Source organism: Lethenteron reissneri, chromosome 50, assembly GCF_015708825.2.
Source record: "Lethenteron reissneri isolate LAM-NWPU_2019-01 chromosome 50, ASM1570882v1, whole genome shotgun sequence".
Lineage (NCBI taxonomy): Eukaryota > Metazoa > Chordata > Hyperoartia > Petromyzontiformes > Petromyzontidae > Lethenteron > Lethenteron reissneri.
Window position 1 is genome coordinate 3,175,178 of NC_083828.1, and position 25,212 is coordinate 3,200,389.

General features: G+C 50.0%; 1 protein-coding gene across 2 annotated transcripts in view; it reads right to left on the reverse strand.

Moving 5' to 3' along the window:
• The window catches only part of LOC133355206 (aggrecan core protein-like), a 72,082-nt gene extending 53,119 nt beyond the window's left edge, over nt 1-18,963 (reverse strand). For both annotated transcript variants that reach the window (XM_061572567.1, XM_061572566.1), the window contains exon 1: nt 18,704-18,963. The gene's annotated coding sequence lies outside the window, so the exon portion shown is untranslated. The remainder of the gene's footprint in view (nt 1-18,703) is intronic.
• Nucleotides 18,964-25,212: the final 6,249 nt, after the last annotated feature.

Here is a 25,212-nt window from a genome sequence, read left to right on the forward strand (position 1 = left end):
CAGGGCTTTGGGATCGAACTCAGGTACCAGCAGATGCATAGGGCAGTGCAACCAATCACTATAACACCCACGGAATTCACCATTGCGCTATACTGGTGGGTATTTTAATCGCAGCATTGTACTATCTTGTGGAGTTTATATTCATAATAAAAGAATGGTTTCGACATGTTACAATGAGATGATAATTGAAACGTATGTGGTCATTATGCAGCGTTGCCACATCTGTTCCAGATATAATTGCGTGTAATTTATCTATCACCGCCACCGCCATCGTCATCATCATCACCATGACCACCACCATAATCACAACCACCATCACTGCCATCGAGAATAATTATGACTTTGCATTCGAACGGCGCTGTTAGGCAAGCTTGTAATGAAGCATTTCCGAATCGTCTAGAATGTACACATACGTTGAAGTTTTTTCGCACAGTACATAGCCAACCGTGCTTAATTTTCATTCATCACCCTACATCGTTACACATTTAATGTTGCATCTTCACGACATCATCGTCCCTCTGGGGTCTCCAGGTGACCTCCACCTGCCGAGCGCGCTGACAGATGGGTTTATTGATTTATTTAAGGATAAACTGGGCTCCATCATATTACTGTGGAATTTCCAGCAATGGCTTTTGAGACGATCAACGGTAAAATAAACAAAAACGTTGCCCAGCAATTGTTAGAGATGGCAGAGTCGTGGGGGGTTGTTTTACCATACTTCACCGCACTGGTCAGTGCGGGGTTTGCGAAGGCGGCTCGTATAGTTGCGAACGCATAGAGGTACGGTACAACAATGGATTTTACCGCGTTATATTTTGCTGTCCACAGACGTAAGCCCTCTGCAGTAGCAGCAGAAGCCTATAACACCTGTTACACATAGTGGTTGCACGTCCAAAGCGCTGTTCAAGCTCAAAATTTGCTTCGCTTCATGATAGCTGACGATATTTCGGGTGCATTCTGGGTAGGAGTGGTAGCATCCTTTATTTAACCAATGGGATGATCATGATATTTAGGCCCTTCGAGACACACTATTCGTTGCCTCTTTTGCAAGGGCGACCTACATTACATCGAGTCAATAAGTGATGATTTGATTGGTGATTTGGTCAAATAATATAATCCACTATACTCAGTATATGCCTCTATAATAATAATACAAAATGCAATTAGTTTCGATAATGAGTAATATAAATACACACACACGTGTGTGCACACGTCTTTTGATTTTTGATTGACAGATCGGGAAAATGTAATAATTCCAGGGGAGCGTTCTGAGAGTCGCCGTGAACGGAGCCGCGGGTCATTCCGTGCTAATGCATTCGCGGGCCTTCTGCACGTGTGACGGAGCACGTAGAGAGAGGGGGAGGAGGGAGGAAGAGGGGGGGGGGAGACGGGAGAGACGGGGAGCTCCTTCGCTCCGACCGACCTCGTTTAATTAAATAGCGATTCTCAAAGTTTGCCAAGAGAAGAATCAATAGGCTCGCTGCCGTTGGCATAGAGCCTTCTTGTCAATGAAACGGTGCAAGGGGCGGGGGGGGGGGTGACAGTTTTTGGGGGGGGGGGGGGGTGGAGGGATACTGAGCCGGGGTAGCTGAGATTCTCAGTTCGGATCCAGGCAGCTATTGGGGATTTAACAACGCTCTCAAGTTCACCGAGTATGAAGGCTGCACATGCTTTTATTCGCCCACTGCTGGTGACGAACGCCTCCCCAACACCGTTAGATCATGGGGGCTCTTGTTGTTGTTGTGTTGGTTGTTGTTTGCCCATATTTCTTAGCCCAGGTCTATAGGGGTTGGTGAAGGTGGGGCGGGGGTAGACGACCAGGACCGGTTAATACACCTCTCGCTACTGATGTTAGCCGTGGCCTGTCATCGAACTCAGGTTGAGCAGATTCATAGCAGCGCAGTTGCGCGAACCGCTGCACCACCCATGCACCATTGACTGTCACAGAGACCTTAACAGGTTTTATTTTGCTGAACCTGGGCTAGCCCGACTCCGAGGGTGTAACAATTCACACGGTTGGCACGTGACAGAACGCTTCGCTGTGGAGCGTGAAGGGGTTGAATTCTGGCAGCGGCTGAGAAAGGTCTGTTGAATTTCGATTTAAAGCTTTCGTGACTGCAGGGATTCATCTTCTTGGTTCTTTCGGTAAAGTCACGTAGAATGGAAATAATAAAATAATAAAAATACAACATAATAAAATAATTCGAACTGAGAGTCTGTCTTCTCGACAGCCCTGTTCTTCACCTGAGGACGGCTGCTGGCGTTGTGGCCGAAACGTCGTGAGAATTATTAAGTTTTTATTTTATTATTTTATTATTTCCATTCTACGTGACTTTACCGAAAGAATCAAGAAGAGGTCTGTTGAAGCTGCTCGAGAAATTATTCCGCAGCTCCCGTGGTGTTGTGGCCATCATCTGCCAGTGCCGGCTCTTCGACATCTGCAAAGACGTCTTCTCCGAGCTCGCGTTTTGACCACGACTGGGATTGGTTGCAACGTCGACGGTTAATTTTCAAAACATAATACGACGAAAAAAATAGATCCGCACGGCTGCGGTGGGGAGGAGGGGAAATTTGTGTGAGAGAGAGACGAAAAAAACCAGCCAAGGGCTTTTGGACTCTGCCAGCGTCATGCCAATGTTGGGTTGCAGCGTAAATCTGGCGTGGGTTACGAACGTACGGAGTGGACTCGTAAATCGATGGTGGACATACTTATTATACTGATGGACTTGGTCCAGTGAAATATGGAGGGGTGGGGGTGTTTTAAATCAGTAGGCGCTGACTTGAATAAAGGAGTGGGCTCCCGCAACAGGGCACTTCACTGTCAAGACGTGGCATCGCAAACTGCCTTGAGATCTGAGCCACTGCGTGTATGTTGAACTTCCTTTGTGCCGTACGTAGCTAGCCGTGCTAATCGGAGTGTGCAGGGGAAGGGCAAAAAAAAAACTCAGCACAAAAAAGCGGTTCAAAAGAAATGGGGTTTCAATTGAGAGAATGAGTTTCCAACCTATGGCGAGGATCAATGTTTGCATCAAACAATCACTGACGTACGTGTACATCGTGTGAACGTAACAACACAATGTGCATTTTGCAGCTGTGTATGTAGTCGACGGGATTATTTAAAACCACACTTCAAACGATTCAACCCATCCGATGTGGGTAAAGCGAGCACCACCAGATTGTCTTTGTTATAATATTGACTGTCCTGGTCCCTGTCACAGGAATATGGAATTAGCACCACTGGCTTAGAATTCAGGAAACAGATGAGTGCCACGCGACACCCGTTGGAGCGCGGGACGCTGGCTAGCTACTCGAGTCGTTGACAGAGGACGTGATTTATCGTCTCCTTACTCGGAAATTAGCACTTGCCGTGGCTAAAGAGTGGCACTCAGCCACATCATGTGAATCAACCAAACAAAAAAAAATAATTCTGATGAATCGAAGCATTATTATTTTCTGAACATAAAAAAGTTTAAATTAAACCGATGCCATGAATCCACCGCTGTATCAGGGCCACCTCCAAAACCATCGGCATCTCTCACCGTCCTGCCACGGAACAATTCATCTCGAGCGCACTTGCACACGAGCCGAGCTCATAGCTCATCCTCCAGGATGGACGTCCTCTCCAAGCTCTCGTTCCTCCCTTGGCTGCGACTCCGCTGTTAGGCTCGACCACCGGCCACGGCTCTCTCGAGCGGCGTGTGCTGCCCGCCCAAGCCAACTTACGTTCCTTGACAGTTCAATGCGGTGTCCTCAACGCTCCTCGTCAGCCCTCTGACCCACACGCATCCTCAGCGTAATTCCAAGCACGCATCTCTCCGCGATTCCTACTAATTGCGCTTGTGACCTCTTTGTTCGGCTCTTGTGTTGTAGCACACACGGGGATTAACACCGCGCAATGCACGCGCGTTGTCTGTGCAAAACCCGCTTGCTGTGCTGCCTAAATACAGGCGCATAATTTCACTGACTCTTAACTCTGCACGGTCCATCAATCTCACCTAGAAGTCATTGCATGACGGGTATTCACCGCCACACGAGGCACCGCCAATTAGCACGGTGGGCTACATGCGGTGCGAAAGAACTTCAGCGTTCATACAGGGTCCACGTGTAATGATAATTAAGACAGGCTGAGCATACATGATTATACGACGCAAATATTATCCAAAGCAAATCTACAAGTGGCAGTGACAGCTTGTGATCTCAAGTGTAGAGAGAATATCTAGACGCACGGTATTGTACAGCATCGGCCAGTCAATATCCTTGATTTAACCAAGTAAAGGTCAAATGAGATTAACATTTTCCAAGGGAGATAGTTCGATAGGGCAGTTAGAGCATTCATTAAAACAATTATGTGGCCAAACCTCCCATGGCAGGGCCCATTTGTAAACGAGTCTTACGACTGTGTGATGCTTTCCTTGGATAGTGAAAGGACTTCATAACTTCGCAGTTACTCGTAAAATGTATCAGTTTGAAAATTTTGGTTTGATGGATTTTGAGAGTGGGAACCTGGCTACGGACTAGAATCGCAATCTTTATTTTCACCGGAGGAATCCGATGAGCTATGAAGCTCTTTTTACAATGACGTTACACGGATGATGTTCCATTGCATGTGTACGATCGTGTTTCTTTTCTTACAATTTTTTGGCCTTTGTCAACAAAGACTGCCCAACGAAGGCCTCTCAATGCTACGTCGATTGGGGGGTGGGGGGAGGGGCTTGCTGAACGGTGAGTGCGATCAGCGGCCCGACCGCCACTCAACCCCCAGCCGCGTTCCACGTGGGGGGGGGGGGGGGGGGGTGCGAGAAATGAGGGCATGGGGCTAAATGAAGAGAACTGCATTGATTCGTGAATCGAGGCAGCGGTCCAGTATTGAGAGGGGACTTCTGTGGTTCATTAAATTGAGGGCTGTGGTCTTTATTTAGCTCGGTCAAGTAAGTGGAAAGACTGAGGTTCGTGGAACAAAAAAAAGCAGTGCGTTCTTGTATTCAAACTTTCCCCTTGTAATCGCAGCAGTGCGTTGGATGTACGTTTGGATGATCACGACGACGATAGCACCGTGGCAGTGGTTGTGAAAATGATTTCTGCTCAGTTATGATTTTTGTATGATGATATTGGTGGTTATGATGATTCTACATAATGATTAAAATGATGATGGTGGTGGTCATAATGATGATTTTGATAGTGCTATAGTAGAGGTTATGATGATGATTTACGCATGACGAATAGAAAGATACAATCATGGTGGTGGTCGTGATGATGACAACTGTATAATGATTCCGGTCCCATAAGGGCTACGTTGTGGCAATTGCAGAAAAGTAAATTGTTGTACTGTACTACGTTCCCACGTCTATCCCACCCCCCCTCATTTCCACCAACGCGCACTGACCAGCGTGGTGAAGTATGCTCAAATGATCCACGCGGTGTGTGGCACGGCCATCACCTGCTCGCCCGCACGTTCGAGGCGCGTTATTTTCTGGATGACTCCCTGAAGGGGTATTGCAATTTGCACTCCATTTGTGTCTGCGACGTGAATTTCTCTCGCGCGCGCGCGCGCACGCACGCGCTGCGACAGACGCCGCTTTTACATTTATGACATCAAGAGGCACGGCACGTAAACAATAATAATAATATATCTTCTTGGTTCTTTCGGTAAATCGAATTTAACCGTTTCTACGGCGAGGAATTCCACTTAACTTTCAGATCATTATGTTTATTATTTCCCTTCTACGTGACTTTACCGAAAGAACCAAGAAGATGAATCCCTGCAGTCACGAAAGCTTTAAATCGAAAAATAATAATATAGATATATATATATACAACTGTTAAGCTTTAATAGGTTAAGATTATCTGTTGAGAACGTGAGAGCGCACACAACCGAGGACGGTTCGTTCCATGGCCCTCGTCATGTTGTCGCATCGGTAAACCACCGAACGCCGAACCGATGATGAAACGAAAACTCGCAAAGGCCAACTTCATCTGGGGTGTGGGCAAGGTGCGGTGGGTCAGGGAACCGCCAATCGACTCACCGAACCAGCACTGCCAGAATGTTGAATTAGAATCCCTTGCTGCCCACCCACTAATACACGGGGGGGGGGGGGGGGGGTTCGTGTGTGGCAGAGTTTTGATGGAGTCAAACCGATCACCAGTGGCTTTAGAGAGAAGGGGGTGGGGGGGTGGGGGGGGGAAGCAGCGTATAAAGATCGATTTTGCACTTAGTTGAGCCAAAGCCTGGCCTCGCGAGGGCTTACGAAGTCAGCAGAGAGGCAGCCCGGCCATTTGGGCGACTCAGTCTCCGTAGCCGGCGACGCTGCGGTACAGTGGTGATGGGGAAGGCGAAGCCGTCGTGGAAATGACTGCCAGGCGAAGGCCTGCTGCGATGCCACTGCTGGCAACAGCAACCAGCCACCGCTTGCCTTAGACATTTTCGTGCATTCAAAATAAATAAGTAAAGCTTTCGATAAAGAAAAACTTCCCAGCAAAATGTCTGCGCGGGATTGCTCATCTGCTAGAGTGGACCCGCCACTGGCTGTGCGTCTGAGTAGCCGGGGGGGGGGGGGGGGCACCCTGGTTTGAACACTCGGCCATGGACCAGGGGAAACCTGGGTTTGGTTTTGTCCTTCACCAAACCGACACTTGAAGCGGCGTGGTGAAGTCTGGACGAATACAACCCACTCGTGACCAATACGGCTCGGCGAGGCGTTCATCCAGCAGTGGATTCATAGCGGGATGCGCATCATCAATATGATAATCATCATCATCAATAATGAACGGCGCGAACTTAACGAAAATGTAATTTCACAAGGACGCGGGAGTGACAGTTTCAAATGCGTGGCTCACAAAACCGACGCAGACCAAAGTCACGTGTGTTGCAGCCGATGGATGGGTATGGTGTCTGGGGGGGGAGAGGGGGGAGGGGTGTGAAGGTTATCACGGAACATTCTCCGCAAAATGTGCACTATTCATCATTTGCGAGCTCCGCGCAAGCGCTTCGCGGACTTGGCACAACTTTGGACGCGGCCGACAAGACGCTTCTTACACTTTCGCCCCGTGAGCATTTCAAATGAGCCCAAAACCACCCACCCACCCTCTCACTGTGAAACGCAAACACAGTGAGGGAGGTATCTCGAATTTAGTTTTTGTTTTTTAAACGGAAGCTTTAATCGTTGGTAGATTTAAACCTGTTTTGCAAGACAAGAAGAAAGATGGAATTAGTTTTGTTTAGCAGAGCAGATGAAAGAAATGATGTTGTGGAGGAATTGTTCAAAGGGTTATACGAGACTGGGCGATGTCATCAAGCAGGTGCAGGCAGGCCACGTGGGGATATACAAAATGGTTGCCGTTTTAGCCTCCATACTGGGCCCATGGGATTCATTGACATAAACGCATCCTGATTAGATGCCGCAGGAACAATGGGGCATTTGTTAAGAGCGGAATTAGTTTAAGCACTGTCAAACACACATGGGCGCTATATGATCATCCAAATTCAGACAACTTCTCAAATTGTCTGTCAAAAATGGACAGTCGTGGATAATAAATAAAAACTGGTAGCCATCTTGGAAAATGTCATTAATCTTGTCTTTTCATGGTGGTTAACATTTCGTTCTCGTTCAATGGCCCAATAAGAACCCAATATCAAATGTGTCATGCTTCTATCATCATTTGAACGGTGATTTCTGTTAACTGCTGTGCTAGTTTGGGCAGTCTGTAGCATGGGAGACAATCAGCCACATTAGGGGTCATCATCAAGTTATGCACAGCTACGAACCGCTATTAATCCCCACACCGTTCCATAACACGGAAACCACAACTCTATCAGGGCAGTGAACCGTCGCAAATTGTGTGGAATCTATAGCTGTAAGATTTATTTTGTATTGACTCTCCGTGGACATTTTCATTAACATTTGTTGAAAACCTAATTTGTCGGGCATTTGTGATGTGAATGGACTGCGGTTGTTCTTTCCTGAACGTTCCGTGCCGAGCATTACTTTTTTTGAAATCCCAGGTCTCCCATCAACAGAGGAGACTTGTCTCGATGGGCTCTCACGGGGCCTGCAAATAAAGGTTGTGTATTTACTGCACGTCCACCGTGGTTTGCAGATAATTACGAGAAAAGTGGTTGCGTGAGCGGGAAATTGCCGAGCTGCGCCTTTACCTTCACCGCAATGCTTTTGCAAGGCCAACAAAGGGGAGTGCATGCACCCAGCAACTGCCAAACCGCAACCAAAATAAATATGTCTTGTGCGTATCGCCTCGATCATTTACATTTAGACACTATTCTTTTTTCTTCACATTTATCCTTCGCACTATGTCGTCAGCTGTCTGTTCATGTCACCGTCGATGTTTTTTCGTGTGCAAAGGTAGCAGCGGGGACCCACAAGCCGGAGGGGGCCCAGGCACCGCGCTATGAAGAGAGGGAGCAATTGCACAGAGAGAGGGCCCCTCCCATGCAAGTCTCATGACCCATGCCAACCGTGGTGCAGAGGAACGAGGCTTTTTTATTATTCCATTCCAGAGCCACATGCCACCTGGTTGGAAGGCCCAGAAAGTGATGTCGCACATGTTTGCGGGATAGCATTTAAATGCTCTCGTACGCAGACCGCTAGGCGCTGCATTGTCTTCAGCTGAGTAGGAACGAGCGGTCAGCTCAGTGCCTGTCTACGCAAGATGCTTCTTGAAACGGAGCTTGAGTGAATTCATTTCAAAATCATGTAAAAAAAACAAGACGTTTTTTCGCGTATTGATTAACACGAAAAAAACTTTACTTTGAGAAGGAACTTTGGCCAGTTATGAACAAAGCTACTGAACCGTTGCTGTTTGCAATGGGGTAGCCGGCCCCTCCCGTGCCAATGATGTGGTCTTGTTTAGTCTTGGACATGAACGCAGGAAGAGGCAATTTTGTAATACAGTGCGGTAATTGTCACGGAATTCTCCTAATCAGCCCTGGCTCGCCCATGATCTCATTCTGTTCAGCTGACATATTCGAGGGTCGCGCAGCGGCTCGTGCAACTGCGCTACGAACCAAGCCACCTGAGTTCGATTCCTGGCCAAGGGCGAACATCGGTGCCGAGCGATATCTGATATTGTCCCAGGTTCTGGATCCCCCTTTTACCAACTCGCGCTGACCAACGTGGTGAAGTATGGTCAAACAAGCCTCCCCCCCCCTTCCCCCATATCTGGAACAGTTTGGAGAGGCCTTCATCCAGCAAAGAGCTGTATATTTATAATTGTTGTTATTATTAATAGCTATGCAATTATAGATTGCAAATTATTATCAAAGTGGTTGAGTGGGTATCTGAATGTCTCAGTGGGCAGAGGCCAGCTTTATCTTGGGTGGGAGCCCCAGGATTTGTATTCGAGTTCTGGCTCACCGGTATTTTTTATTTGATTTAGGGCCCCTTTATACCAAATGCTACAGGCCCCGTACTAGCTTAATCTGGCACTGGGTGCAGTGTGAGAGCTGGTTTTGATCTTCTGTGTCTGATAATTTGCAAATTGAGGCAAGATGTTAACTACCTCGCCTGGTATACAGGAGGTCGTGGGTTGGATCCCAACGAAGTGGCTTATGTGGAAATTTGGAAGAGAGTTTGGTCAATTTGGAAGAGGAGGCGAAACGCCCTCCAGGAGAGTTTCATAGAGCTCTCTCTCTAGCGCGGGCTCCTTCTGCAGCAGTGGTTGTGAGCAAAGCAACTGCAGGGCCGCGCCTTTATTGTTTTTGTTAACAGTACTTAATGCAGTGAATCCACTATGTGACGGCTACAGATGCGTGCGGCATAGAGGTCGGCGTTAAACTGCTCGGCTTGCCAACCCTAAGGTTGGCTTTGTGTAAATCGTGGTTGGAGATTGACTCAGACCATCATCCCCCGGAAGAGGGGGGGGAGCTATAAAATGAGTATCGCATTCTGAGACGTCTGATGGAAAACACGCGGTTGCACTATTTGGGATGCAACATTTCCCCGCTGGGGCAAAAAGAGGTTCCAACAGACGGAGGGGTGAGCAATGCCAAAGTTCCCTTTCTCTCTCGTGTTTGTCGGTGATGTGCAGCGCGTCTTCTTCGAACGCTGGGGAGCCGGACAAGCCCCTCTCTGTACCAGCGTGGACGGCACCCTCGTGGTGTTCACCTTCTGAAGCGCTCGCTCGTCACCGTGGCGTGCGCTGTGACCACCACCACCACGTGACTTTTCTTTTTGTTGTGCGCGCTGCATTTAGCGCCACAGCGCGTGGATTTTTGGCTATTATTTGTGTTGCTGGTGACTTTGTGTGTTTCACATCGGAATCGCCTCCAGTGCCGTTGCTGCTGGCGGCAATAAAAAGTTGTTTAAAAGTAAAAAAACAAAAGTCTCTCTCTCTCGTGTTGGCCAAGGGAAAGTCCAAACTCCCTCGGCACGCTCTGCAAAGCAAGCGATCTGTCCGCACAGCCGCGGTGCGCCGTCTGGTGGCTGCCGGGTGATCGTGAGGCGGGGGCGGTGATCGCGGTGTCGATCCCAGTGTCGAACCCTCATCCACGCTGGGCGGGTGGAGAATGCCTCGCTCGCGATGGCGCACGAGGGCTCTCACTGTGTCACGTGGCGCCGATCTCATCGTTCCGTCTCCGCGACGGACCTCAAAACTTCATATTCTTAGGTTTTCGGTGATGGTTCAGTGTTGTTATGCAGTCCTAGCATCAGCCCGTCTGTGGACAGTGTCGATCTTAGCCCATTGAGGGCTCTAAGTAGAAATATATCTTTGGGTTTTACCTCCCCCCCCAACCCCACCCCCCTACTTTTGATTTATAAACTCGTGAGTGAGATGACGAAAGAGACAAAGACGAGAGATGTAGTGAGATAAGGGGAATGCAGGCACACACAAAACAAACATATACGTGGTGAGATGAGAGAAGAGAGATGCGGGTCATGATCGAGTTGAATTCGCTTTTATGTTAATCACTTCGTTAACAATTATCATTCCACTTCTCCCCAAGCCGGTGCCGCCTCTGAACAGACCACGTTTGTTAGGATTTGAATATTAACTGATGATTGATGCAGCGGATTTTTTTCGGTCGTGACTTATGAAACCCCCCCCTCTCTCTCTTCCCCCCACTTGGAGCTGATCAAGGACCATTAAGCTCGCTGCTTGGTTTACTTGTGCCGAGCGTAGCCACACCGCCTCTGAGTCACAGACCCACCTCACACTCAAACTATGTCTGGGTAGGGTGGCCCTAAATATGGGCGCAGTAGCACAGCCACGAGACCGACAGGACGCGCCAGCCGCTCTTCCAGACTGCATTCCAACAGTCTGGTGATGAATTGATGCATACGTTCCGTTTATTTGACCAACGCAAATACATTTTTTTTACACCAGCCGTGGTAGTTTCGTTTAAAAAAAAAGCCAATCCACAAGTTATTTACTGGAATATGAGATTTTTCTTTTTGAAAACTGATTTTTTTGTGTGTGTGTTGGGTGGATAAAGGCGTGGGTGGGGTTATATTATGATAAAGCAGCCTTGCCAAAAGTAAATGCGGTGATTATCCACATTAATGGCGCAGAGAGCGTGATTGATGTGGAAGAGTAGAATATAAATCTGTGGCAGATCGATACTCCAGTCTTGAGATGGAGTGGTATGGGTGCCCGTTGCGTGGTCAGGCGCGCGCGGAGTACAGTGTTAAGGTCATATGTGCCTCTGCATACAATGTTATGGTGCATTTGAACCAGCCATGCATAGCCAACGCGAATCTGGCTGTCCAAAACTGTATGTGACCAGAGCAGACCCTGTACTGGCAAATTCAGGTTAAGGGCGTCACGGTGGTAAGATGTTAACTACCTCGCCTGGTATACAGGAGGTCGTGGGTTCGATCCCGATTTATATTTTGAGTTTTCATGTCCCTCTCTCCCCGTGGTCGTGTGGATATTTCTCCGGATCCTCCAGTTTTTCCCTCCACATTTAGAATCAACATCATGCGTTTATAGTATTTGGCTGCTGTTATAAATGTCCACACGTGCTGATAAGCCCACTTCGTTGAGCTATCATTTATGATAGCCAGGTCACTATGGGAACCTCACTTGCCAGTACAAATATGATAATTGGTTTTTTACCCTTCTATCTGGCAACAAAACTGACACCTTTTTACAAGGCGTCATGTTTGCATAGACCGCAATACCTGCAGTCATAATACAAACAAAAGAACATAACTCTGATAATGTGCACTGTCCTTGAAGTTGATTGGTCCACACCCGAGACAGCTTTCCTTAGAGCCTAGTCTCACATGGGTTGGACCAGATGACGCCAAAAGGCGCACAACTCAAAGACAATACATCTACACTATGTAGATGCTTTCCCGGAGCTCTCATACTCTGATGGTGCATTGTCTTTGAGTTGTGCGCCTTTTGCCGTCATTTGGTCCAACCCATGTGAGACTAGGCTCTAAGGAAAGCTGTCTCGGGTGTGGACCAATCAACTTCAAGGACAGTGCACATTATCAGAGTTATGTTCTTTTGTTTGTATTATGACTGCAGGTATTGCGGTCTATGCAAACATGACTCCTTGTAAAAAGGTGTCAGTTTTGTTGCCAGATAGAAGGGTAAAAAAACCAATTATGATAGCAAGGTCGCTTCTGAAAAATACCTGTATAGCTCAGGGGGCCTTTCCTGGTAAAACAAAAAAAGAGCTTTAGTTTAGTTTGGAGACGCAGTACCACCATCGAATGCCCCTCGGTTTGTTTGATATTTGAGTTCAACAAAAAATGTCTTATCAGTAACACCCACGGTGGGGAGGGTGGGGGGGGGTTAAATTCTAACCATGATTTTATTAAATAAACTTATCTCTAGATCACAAATATGTGCGATAGCCACGTCAGAGCGGTAGCTTTCGATGAGAACATATTTCGATAATGAAGGCTACTGTGTTGGTATCTTTGAAAAGGGAATATCGCTTTTGTGTGGGTGGGGGGCGGAGGGGGGACAGGCAATGTGATGACGTGATACATCTACACAAGGTGAGAATACCCAGGATTATAATAATAGATACAAGATGAACTTAAAGAATAAACTATTAAAATGTCTTCATGCCAGTGTTGAAAGAATTCAATTCGCCCTATGTGTCCTGACTTTTGGGCCATCCTGTATCGGAAGGGCGTGTAACAACACAGGGCGGTACGTACCCAAGTTATCTCCCACGGTCACCACTGGTGGCGTTCGATAGTCCAGGTGGCACTGACCAAATCCTCTCTGGCTAACGGGCAATGCGCCATAGCTCTAAAGCCTCCGGTTCAAACAAAACAACAACAACGAAACATCTCCCTAAATTGCCCTGCTTCGCTGTCTATTTTATGGCAGCCCAGCTCTCCGTCAGGAAGGCGGCAATGGACATCACCGGCCTGCCATCTGCTTAAATCACGGGGAATGCGTTAACGCAATGAACGAGGGTGCCTGCCGCATCTTCCTAGCCGCGTGCGCACGAACGCACGAGCGCACGAGCGCACGAGCGCACGAGCGCACGAGCGCACGAACGCACGAGCGCACGAACGCACGAGCGCACGAACGCACGAGCGCACGAACGCACGAGCGCACGAACGCACGAGCGCACGAACGCACGAGCGCACGAACGCACGAGCGCACGAACGCACGAGCGCACGAACGCACGAGCGCACGAACGCACGAGCGCACGAACGCACGAACGCACGAACGCACGAACGCACGCGGCTTTCAAGGGGGGCGGGGGGGGGGGGCACGCGGCTGCGTTTTATTGGTACGGATCGCTGCTGACACTTCACGTTAACGGCTCTCGGAAGACGACATCAATGAGCGATGGATGCGTACTGCGTGGCTCCACGTACGCGCCATAGCAATGGGGCATAGCGACACACACACACACACAGTGCGATGTGTTCGGCACGCACGCACTATACGCTGGGTGCGACACGGGCCACATGCGTGTACTTCACGTACATGACAAAAGGAGACGTGCGTACAGCAATGCACGTGACGGATATCGCCTACACGCTACAAATCTGATGCACGTAATTGCACAGCTGTGGATAACAATCACATTCAGTATGAATAGCAATGCCAATAATTATCGTATTAATTATAATCAAATCCATAATTATTGACATTATTATTTATGCACGCATATAGTTTCAATGATTCATGAACATATTACGCATTTTTGTATTCATATCAATAATATACAGCCGAATTAGTCAATATCCACAGATGTGTTGGTCATGGGGGAGGTTGTTTGACCATACTTCACCGCGCTAGTCAGTACGAGTTGGTGAAGGTAGGGGGCACAGGTTTGGATGTCACTCGCCACTCACGATGGCCGTGGGCGGGAAGAGGAACTCAGGTTGACTGGTTCAAAGTGCAGTGCACTAACCACTGCGCCACCACTCCCCTCTCGCATATTTGAAATATAAAAATAAAACATATAATAATGGATAGCACTGACATAGAGGGCACAAGTCAATGGCCCAGCTATGACGCACAGTGATGAGATGGGTGCACGCGTAGCGAGGTAGACCGCCCAGAGCGATGCATTTATGGTGACCGATAAAGGGAATGTTGATTTGAAGCTTTCGAGACTGCAGGAATCCATACTCTTTGGTTTTTTCGGTAAAGTCACGTAGGTATAAAAAATAAAATAAAATAAATTTACGACGTTTCGTGCGCAACACAAGCGTCCGTCATCAGGTGGGAAAGCATGGTCTGCTGCTGATAAAGGGAAGGCGAGGACACGGCGATTACATGAGTGATTGCTATTGTCTGGCTGGAGCGGGTGGGGTGATTTGGAAGGCGTGGGCATCTGTGGAGAGTTGATTGGGCGGTGATGCAGGAGGGGGACACGGGTTTGTAATACGGGAGTGCGGGGAAGATGATTGGAGGGAGGGGGGCGCGCTACCGTGATGTGGAGGGCTTTGGATATGGAGCGAAGAGGGTGAGCATCTGGTTTACGTAGCAAGCAGTTTAATTGTAGATTAAAAAAAAGGATAGCTGCCGCGGATGAATCTTTGTGGTTCTTACGTGACATCTTGGGTTAAGCGTCCACACACACACACACCTACTCTCACTGCCGTGGTCAGCCGGGTCTTTTATTTGTTTTGCGAGTGGTGGCTATCACTCCTTAAGATGTACTATCACGAAGTAGGAAGTTGTGTTTCCGTGGTTATTACACATGCAGTTATTCAGAGTGTTTGACACGGCCATTCTGGCTACGGACAACACTTTCTGTATACAGGGATTGCTTGTATCCGGAGCCCACTAATCCCAGACTCCCCATGAGAGCGGTAAGGGGGTGAGTAGGGGGATGGGGAGAGATTTTTCCGTAGCTCGGCCCAGGACGAAATGAATCCCCGAATGAGTGTGTGGAAAGCTATGCACAAAGACAAATGTATCCTGTATAGCCTTTAACCGGCTGTTGGGGGGAAGTGCTGTTAGCGAGCACCTACGAAGTCCGGCACAAGAGTGGGTGGGTGGCCAGCGCCACGCCCGGTCGCCTTTGTCTCCCTAGTGGCGACGTTTACACAGACTCATTCGAGGCGGAGTCGACCTAGGGGAGGCCCGGCACCGGGTCCGATAATAATCGTCAGCTGGCGTTGGCCGTGAGTGGGATTTGAGCGCCAGCTTGCCGGGTGCGTATCGCAGGGCGCTAATCCGCCACTCTTACCGCTCCCCCACACACAGGGTCCGTCCGTGCCCCCCCCTCTTGGCCGTGCCCCCCCCCCCCCCTTGGCCGTGCCCCACCCCCCCCCCCTGGCCGTGCCCCCCCCCCCCCTTGGCTGTGGCCATCTTCTCGTTGTCATTCAAACCGTGTGGCAGATCTATCGGCCAAGCAGCCCGACGCGCACGGGAGGAATTCCTCCGGCGCGCACTCGACGGAAAATCTACTGGAAATCTGCGGCATCCGCGCGCCCGCGTGGGGTGGGGGGCGAGGGATTATGTTTGACTCGTCGCCGGTACAGATCCACGGTTCCCCGAGCTCCCGTCGCTGGCTGCAGCCCTGAAACGTCGTCGCGGGGAATTCTCAGAGGGACGATAAAGGCGCAGCTCCGCAATGAGCCGCTGGCGCGACTGCCGCCGGTAGAGGGCGCTCGAGAGCGAGGAAGAGGGTCCAGCGAAGAGGGTGTTTTGGCCTACTCTTCCACGCCGGCCAGACGACTTTTGTTTTTAGTGATGAGGTGGGAGCCGCCACACTTTTTACCCCACCGCACGCCAGGACGCGCTGCTTCAGCCCGGCACCCTCTGGCGGAATACGAATGCGACCGCTGTGTCGTATTCACGCTGTGATCAAAGTTTAACGGCATTGGTTACTCGCACACGTCGTGGATTGTCGGACGCACCCCTAATTTCTGCTTTCAAATACAAGGCTGAGTGGTGGGGGGGGGGGGGGCGGTGCGTCTTATAATCCGGTGGACATGAACGTGTAGCAACCTCCGAAGTACTGCACGGATGTCTCCCCCGTGTCCGTATCGCCCTTGATCTATCCATTGCTGGATGAAGGTCTCTTCCCCCCCCCCCCCCTCCAAACTCCACTCAGCGGGTTAGTGTGACCGTACGGCGTCGTCCTCGTCACCACGCCGCTGTCAAAGCGGATTGATGAGAAGCTCTGGTCCAGTGAAGAAACCCCCGTGCCACTGATGATGGCCGTGACCACCCGGGGTGGTGGGGGGGGGTGTCGAACTGGGGTAGGCGGTCGGGTTTGTTGCGGTGCGCTAGAGGTCGGCAACCAAGATCACGAGAGAAGAGGAGACACTTTCGAATTTGATAAAACAACCCCCCCCCCCTAAAATATTTCAAGAGCCGCAATGCATGTGACTAGATTACGTCACGAAGCGGTCTTCGCGGAGCCCCCCACAGCTGCAGGAGATGCGGGTTTCGCGACCCCCCCCCCCCGTTGTAGCGGAAATGCGCTAACCGCTGCGCCACCGTTCCCCCCGCCCCCCCCCCCCCCCCCCCCCCCACTTACGCGACAAATGTTTTGTTTGTCATAAAAAAAGCACGCACAACAAAATGCATCGGATGTGATGTTGATACAAGCGACTGATTCGCGCGGTCTGTTCACCAATTAACTGTGATTATCCTTGCGGAGCGTAGGGGTTGGAGAGCCCCAGGTGAATGGCACTCGCTCTGCCTACGAGCGGTTGAGCAGTCGATGCCCGTTTCAGTTCTATGTGTTAAGTGTAGCCCTGCGAGCCATGCGGCTCTTGACTCGGGTGCAACCGCGACAAACAAAAACATGAACAAGGAACATCTTGAAGTGACTACGCGCAACAGAACAATTCACTTTGCCGCGCGCAACTTGCGAGAGAGAGAGAAACTTTGCTCGTCGGAGCGTTCATTCATTCATTCACTGCTCGCTCGCTCGTTCAGCAGTGGAGGTGGGGGTCTCGCTCTGCGAAGCGCGATTGGTACCACGGGTATCCCTGACGATTGTGATTTTGTCGTCCTCTGCCGTCTACCCACTGCTGGATGAAAGCCGTCGTGCGCCAGTGCGGATTGGAGGAGTGGAGATTGTCTCTACCGTACTTATTTTAAGGTCGATTGTACCTAGGGGAGGGCCCACGACCGGTTCGGATACCGCTCGCCACGGATGATGAACGTGCCCAGGTGTCGAACTCGGGTTCGGAGCAGTGCGCTGACCATTTTGCTCCGTCATCAAATAATCGATACAATGAATATAGCCATTGCTAACACGCGACTGGCAGCTGTACAATTGCTGTTGGCTGTATCAGTCTGTGGATCCTTATCGGTGTACTTTAGGCTCGCACATACAATGCATTGCATGGAGAGTATCATGCTGCAAACACACTATTGTAATTTCCTCCACCGCGAAACGAAATCAAACCGACTGCAATGGAGCAATACCAAGTTATGGTTTTTTTTTATCAGAAGCAGAATATGTATTTATACCGGAGGAATCCGCACCTCCGATTATCAAGGTTGGCTACGTACGAAATACGTGCGTAAGAAGTTCAACATGCATATAATGCGATGAAGCTCTCTTTTCCGCAGACGTCCAGTAGTTTCACAAATATCCAGTAGGGACATCTTTCGCATGACACGTCGCTCTCATTCACGGCCAAACTCCACGTCTTCCATGCAAAGGTAGCATCACACGCTGACGTCCTGCACACGATGATTTTACATCGGCACCAATGTCTCGCGTTACAGCCACTCACCAATGCGCAGCATGCCAATCGCGAGTAAAGGCAATTGCAATATGCAGCATACACCACCGGTCCCGTGGACGTGTCTAGGACAATAGCATTACTATTTCTTGCAAGACATAATTAAATCAATATGCTTTGCTCAGGTTACATTCACATGCCCGACATACACATTGCGTGCTGCAGAGCAACTGTATTATTATGGCTCATGCGCAAAGGTCTTCCGTTTAGCCATATACTCACAGGCTGCCGGTACAAGCGCTGCTAACGAGCACATTAAGGGCAACACGCCACACTCGGCCGCCTTTGTCTCTCCTGTGGTGACGTCTACGCACGGCACTAGGTAATGCTCATTTTGAGAGTCGGTCGACCTCGTGAATGCAACTCTTCCCCCCCCCCCCGGTAGGATCGGTATGAACCTGCCACTGAAGGCAACTTTTCCCCCTCCCCAAACATTCATTTTACAAACAATGCACGCAGCGACATCCCGACGTGCCACCAGCAATTCAAGTCCGCATTAAACCAACAATGTCAACGGGGCCGATGCGAGTGAGCGAGACGCAACTTACCTGGGTCCTTTTTTTTTATTTGTTAAAAATGACAAAGCCACTTTTCGGAATTTCTCTTGGAATCCACCGCTCCTCTCTAAACGTTCATGCAAAACTGCACGGGTGGTCTCAGCCGTCGAGATTAGGGGAACTTCAACGCACAGCGTTGAACTCGATGCTGCTTGCCGATGCTGGTAATCGGAGTTGCTGCTGGCCGCTGGCTGTGGAGAGACGATGGAAGGGGGCTTGGTTCAGAAGCAGACTCGCTGCTGCTCGCAAGCCTCCTAGCCACTGCGCCGTGCCGAAGCTGCCACCGCGATGTATACCGGCTGCCCTTTAGCCAGGGTAAGAGGGGCGGAGCGTTTCTCCCTGCCTTGCTGGGTGGGGGGGTGTGGGCTCCTCGCGCGCAGTTGTGCGCGTCTGTGTGTGTGTGTGGCACGAGTCTGCGTGAGTGTCTGTGGGGAGCGGTGGTGTAGCGGTCAGCGCGCTGCGATGACGAACCCGGCAGAGGTCCGAGTTCGATTTCCGCTCGTGGTCCAACACCAGTGACGATTTTCTGCGCCGGATCTGGGCCTCCCTTAGGTCGACTCGGCCACAAATGAGTACCTGGGGCGGTGTGTGTAAACATCGCGCACTGGGGAGACAAAGGCGGTCGGGCGTGGTGTTGGCCACCCACCCCCTCGTGTGCCGTGCCGGCCTTCATAGGTGCTCGCTAACAGCACTTGCCCCAACAGTCTGTGTCAATAGATATTATCTGCGCAAACGTGTCAATGATGTATTCACCCAAAACTGCTTTTTGTGTGTTAGTTTATTGTCCTTCCTCGCACCTCCGATTAGCAGGGTTGGCTACGTACGGTGCAAAAGAAGTTCCACATACGTACAAGGGGCGATATGAATTGGTGAGACGTATTAATGGATGGTGGAGCGGTGGTACAGTGGTTAGCGCACTGTGCAATGGGCCCGAATCTTACCTGGGTAAAATTCCTGGTCACGGCTAACATCAGTGGCGAATTACAGTAGCATGTCTCAACCAGTCCTGCCCTCTCCTGACACCTACCCTTTTCACCATGCTGCTCTGGCCAGAGAGGTGAAGTATGGTTAAACATACCACAACGCCCACCAGCAGTGGATTGACAAGAGCTAAATAATGAAACGATGATATTGTAAGTGTGTTATACCTGTGCACGCAGTACCTGTGAATTTCTTTTAAAAAAACATCACTTGTTTTTATGCGTCCGAAATAACGGCATCATTTGTTTTTCGTCATGTTTAAACAAACTATTGCTCTGTGTGTGTGTGAGCGTGTGTAGGTGTCTTTGTGAATACGGGTTATGTCACTGATGTTCTATCACCGCCCAAATTTATTTGCAACAGGCGGGCACTGTCCCGTATTTGTTCATGTCACGCGTGTGTTGGGTTGGGTTAAAACATTTTTTTTTTACTTGGTCGGCAGTGTGCGATATTTCAAGTTCTGCATTACGCAAAAATAAAAACACGAAGCAGTTTTGTAACGGAAAGATTTGTGCGTCAAAAAAGATCACGTTCACGCACCAGCTCACAACCGGGGACCCTCTGATATTTTGTTTAAAGCCTTAATATTCTCGCTCGGGGTAATGGGACGCCAAAAAAACGTTGGTGTTTTCGTCTTTTTTATTAAAATTATTATTCAGTGAAAATTTTCCACGTTTTGATTGGAACAGCCACGGAATCGCCCGTTGGCACACTGCGTATAATTTGTGTGGAGCGGCGGTGCAGCAATTAGCGCACTGTGCCTCGACCCGAGCTCGATTCCCGCTCACGGCCAACACCAGTGACGGTTATCTGAACGGGTTCTGGGCCTCTCGTAGGTCGACTTAGCCTCAAATCGAGTACCCGGTGCTGTGTATAAACATCGCCACGAGGGAGACAACCCATCCCCTCGTGTGCCATTCTGGTCTTAATAGGAGCTCGCTGACAGCACTTGCCTCCAACAGTCTGTTCAGGCTAATGGGGGGCGTGGTGGGGGGGGGGGGGTTCTTTGTCTTTGTAATTTGTGCAGAAATTTGCTGTGCATATTGTCGATGACATGTTCCCTGGATGCTGCCGCGGTGTTGACGGCTGCCACGCTGGTGAGTCCACCTGGGATTCAGTGGTCGAGCAAGACGACTCAAAGGACAAAAGCGTTGGAGACTGGTGAAACTCCAAACCCGCTCGACTATTAGATGGCCGGTAGATGGCAGTACAGCAAGTGGGTTCAATAGCTCATCTGTGCGGAATATTGCGTGTTGCCCACATCCATCGCAAAGGGATTGATGAAAGATGTGAATAATAATAATACGTAATAAAAATAATAAACACTCGGTGAGGCTTTTCTGAATAACACCACCTTTCTGTATATTACGACGGAATCCACCAAGTCTTCTGAAGGGGTAGCGGAAATACAATGTTCCAGGGTGGTATGTACGGGTGGAATCGGCGTGAAAATATGAAAACGTTTAAATATCACTCGCCTCTCTTGGTAGCTGCGCCCGGGAGTCGAACCCATGGGAGCCACGTTTGTAGCGCAGTGCGCTAACCACGGCGCCTTGTCAATATTGGAGGACCGGCACATTCACTGCTCAGGGCTCTTGACACAGATGCGAGCCACGCGAGCCACGTGAGCCACCGAGGAGCGAGGACGTGACCCTTCAGAACGGCCCCAGCGACGAGATGAACATTAATGGGCCAAGATTGAAAAAAAAGAAATGAAATTAAGTCACTGGATGGTTTTGTTAATCACCGCCATCAATCGAAATTAACTGCCCCATTGATTTATAGGTCGCGTGATTATTAAGGGTTAGCATTGCCAATTCATTTGCGCCCACATCTCTTTTCTTCACACGGTGTTCTTATCTCGACGACTTGGCCCTTTTTTTTACGAGAAAGGGCGGCCTTATGGAATTTGACACGCATCATCATCATCATCTGTCTGCTTCGGATTTGTAGGCAATTTTAATTAAATCTGCCGTAGTGTAATAACGCGGGATTCGAGATGAAATGCGCCCTGCGAAATTAGTGCATTTGAGGGCGTGAAATTGTCATCGTGAGACCCAGAACCGAGCTGCTCTTTAAACAGACGAGATGACACACACGTCGGCAATGAACTCATCAAAAGTCCGTCCTGCTTATTCGTACGAGCAAATCGGACGCCGAGACGGCGTCTGCCACGCCGTGATCGCAATCCGTCCGTTCTTCGACATCCCTGCACACTCATCGATCTCCCCCGGGCATCATTTCCAATGCGAACGAGCATATCAGCGGCCCTCGCAACGGCAAACGTGAAACGAACCGCATTCTTGGTTGCTACTGAACGTCGAAAGGGCTTTGTCACGCGTGACGCGGTGGCGAGGAGACGTTTCTCTTCCTCGTCCGATTACGCAGGAGGTTCGTTGGTTCGATCCCGGGACCCTGACGATGCCTGTTGTGCATCTGGAGTCTGCGCGAGTTCTTTCCATCTCCGTGGTGGTCGCGTCGATGTGTCTCTGGGGTCCTCCTCCGGCTTTGCTCGCCTCCACATTGAAAATCAAAATGCGCGTTTAGATTATTTGGCTGCTGCTACTGTACATTCCCACGTGTGATGACTGATGATGATGATTATAGCAGACACCTCGACGAGCGATCACGCGTGGCCAGGTCGCCTCTGAAAAAAGCACCACTATAGCTCCGTGTGCTTTACTTGGTAAAAAAAAATAATAATTGTTTAGTGAAGAGCGACTGCCTTTTAGGGTAGTTCCAAATTAACTGATTCGAACTGAACTCTCAATGTCCCGCAGCAACATCAACCTCGACGCAGTCGCGCTGCCAGCGATCCCGGCGGGAGACGTCGAGAACAGCCACCGTGCACAAATCGCCGCGGCTCAAGACCCCGATTCTCCAAATCGTATCCCGACCGCGCGGCTCTGAACTCGCGACACAGAACGTGCCGTCTGATATTTCACACACGCAGCAGATGTGGCCAGGCGGCACGATGGTTTGACCTCGAGCACTGACGAAGTATCGATTTACATCGATTCATAAGCACAGACGACGTACGCACGTGGCCACGTGTGTAAGGATCAATGCTGTTGATTTGTATGCGTTGAATCTAACGGTAGTCGTATAGCTATTTGAGTGGCGAGGCAGTTCGACCCGAAGACCTGTGGGACTCGGCACTGGGCCGTTGAAGAGGGGGACAATGTGATATATTGAGAAGACTTGGGGGGGGGCAGTTAAATTACTTACGCCAGTGCCCATACTAATCACGCGACGCCACTGCGTCATGGTTCATGTCATTCCTGCAGCTATTGGGGCGCCACGGTGGCTCGGAGATGTTAACTGCCTCGCCTGGTCTACAGGAGGGCGAGGGTTCGATCCCGACTCCTGACGCCTGCTGCTGCTGGACATTTGGAGTTTGCATGTCTCTCTCTCATCGTCATCACGGTGGCTTTGAGATGTTAACTACCTCGCCTGGTTTACAGGAGGGCGTGGATTTGATCCCGACTCCGGACGCCTGCTGTATATTTGGAGTTTGCATGTCTCTCTCTCATCATCATCACGGTGGCTAGGAGATGTTAACTACCTCGCCTGGTCTACAGGAGGGCGTGGGTTCGATCCCGACCCCTGACACCTGCTGCTGGACATTTCGAGTTTGCATGTCTCTCTCTCATCATCATCACGGTGGCTAGGAGATATTAACTACCTCGCCTGGTCTACAGGAGGGCGTGGGTTCGATCCCGACTCCTGACGCCTGCTGCTGTATATTTGGAGTTTGCATGTCTCTCTCTCATCGTCATCACGGTGGCTAGGAGATGTTAACTACCTCGCCTGGTCTACAGGAGGGCGTGGGTTCGATCCCGACTCCTGACGCCTGCTGCTGTATATTTGGAGTTTGCATGTCTCTCTCTCATCGTCATCACGGTGGCTAGGAGATGTTAACTATCTCGCCTGGTCTACAGGAGGGCGTGGGTTCGATCCCGACCCCTGACACCTGCTGCTGGACATTTGGAGTTTGCATGTCTCTCTCTCATCGTCATCACGGTGGCTAGGAGATGTTAACTATCTCGCCTGGTCTACAGGAGGGCGTGGGTTCGATCCCGACCCCTGACACCTGCTGCTGGACATTTGGAGTTTGCATGTCTCTCTCTCATCGTCATCACGGTGGCTTTGAGATGTTAACTACCTCGCCTGGTCTACAGGAGTGCGTGGGTTCGATCCCGACTCCTGACGCCTGCTGCTGCTGGACATTTGGAGTTTGCATGTCTCTCTCTCATCGTCATCACGGTGGCTTTGAGATGTTAACTACCTCGCCTGGTCTACAGGAGGGCGTGGGTTTGATCCCGACTCCGGACGCCTGCTGTATATTTGGAGTTTGCATGTCTCTCTCTCATCATCATCACGGTGGCTAGGAGATGTTAACTACCTCGCCTGGTCTACAGGAGGGCGTGGGTTCGATCCCGACTCTTGACGCCTGCTGCTGTATATTTTGAGTTTTCATGTCTCTCTCTCTCATCGTCATCACGGTAGCTAGGAGATGTTAACTACCTCGCCTGGTCTACAGGAGAGCGTGGGTTCGATCCCGACTCCTGACGCCTGTTGTATATTTGGAGTTTGCATGTCTCTCTCTCTCTCATCATCACGGTGGCTAAGAGATGTTAATTACCTCGCCTGGTCTACAGGAGGGCGTGGGTTCGATCCCGACTCCTGACGCCTGCTGCTGTATATTTGGAGTTTGCATGTCTCTCTCTCTCTCTCTCCTCGTGGTCGCGTGAATTTTTCTCCGGGCCCTCCGGGTTTCCCCCTCCACATTTAGAATCAGGATGCGTTTAGAATACTTGGCTGCTATACATTTCCACATGAAACGCCACTTTGTTGAGCTATCACTTGTGGCCAGATCGCTTCTCAAAGAGAGCCACACATCTCAGTGGGCCTTACCCATAAATAAATAGTACATTGGGGTTCACGACCATCCAAAGACTAATAGCCGTTGCCGGAATAATCGAAAGGCTATAGCCTGCATCACAGCAATGAAGTGAACCGCATTGGCGTTAACCCCTTTCAGCCCGAGCGAGAACATCTCTCCTGGTGGCACGCAGCACGCGCTAGAAAGTCGAAGCCGCCTCGTGTGGCTCAACTTGATCTGTCATTGCTGTGAGGGCCGATGCAATGCGTCAACGGTGAGCACCTTGAGGATGGACTGACCCCTGCCACGGGAATGTGGAATTTACACCAGTGGCTCTGGGCCGCATGCAGGAGAGACACTGATATAATCTATGGGATCTTTTTTGCCAGTATCAAAATGATGACTAGCTTCAGCCGAGCTGTGAATGCTTGCATTGCCCTTGTCCTGGTCGCCTTTTGGCGTTCTCTGGTCTAACACCGGCGAGACGAGGTCATAAAGACTTTTGACTTTTGAACAACTTTTATTGCCGCCAGCAGCAACAGCACTGGAGGCGATTCCGATATGAAATACACAAAGTCACCAGCAAACAAATAAACAAACGCTATAAATCCACGCGCTGTGGCGCTAAATGCTC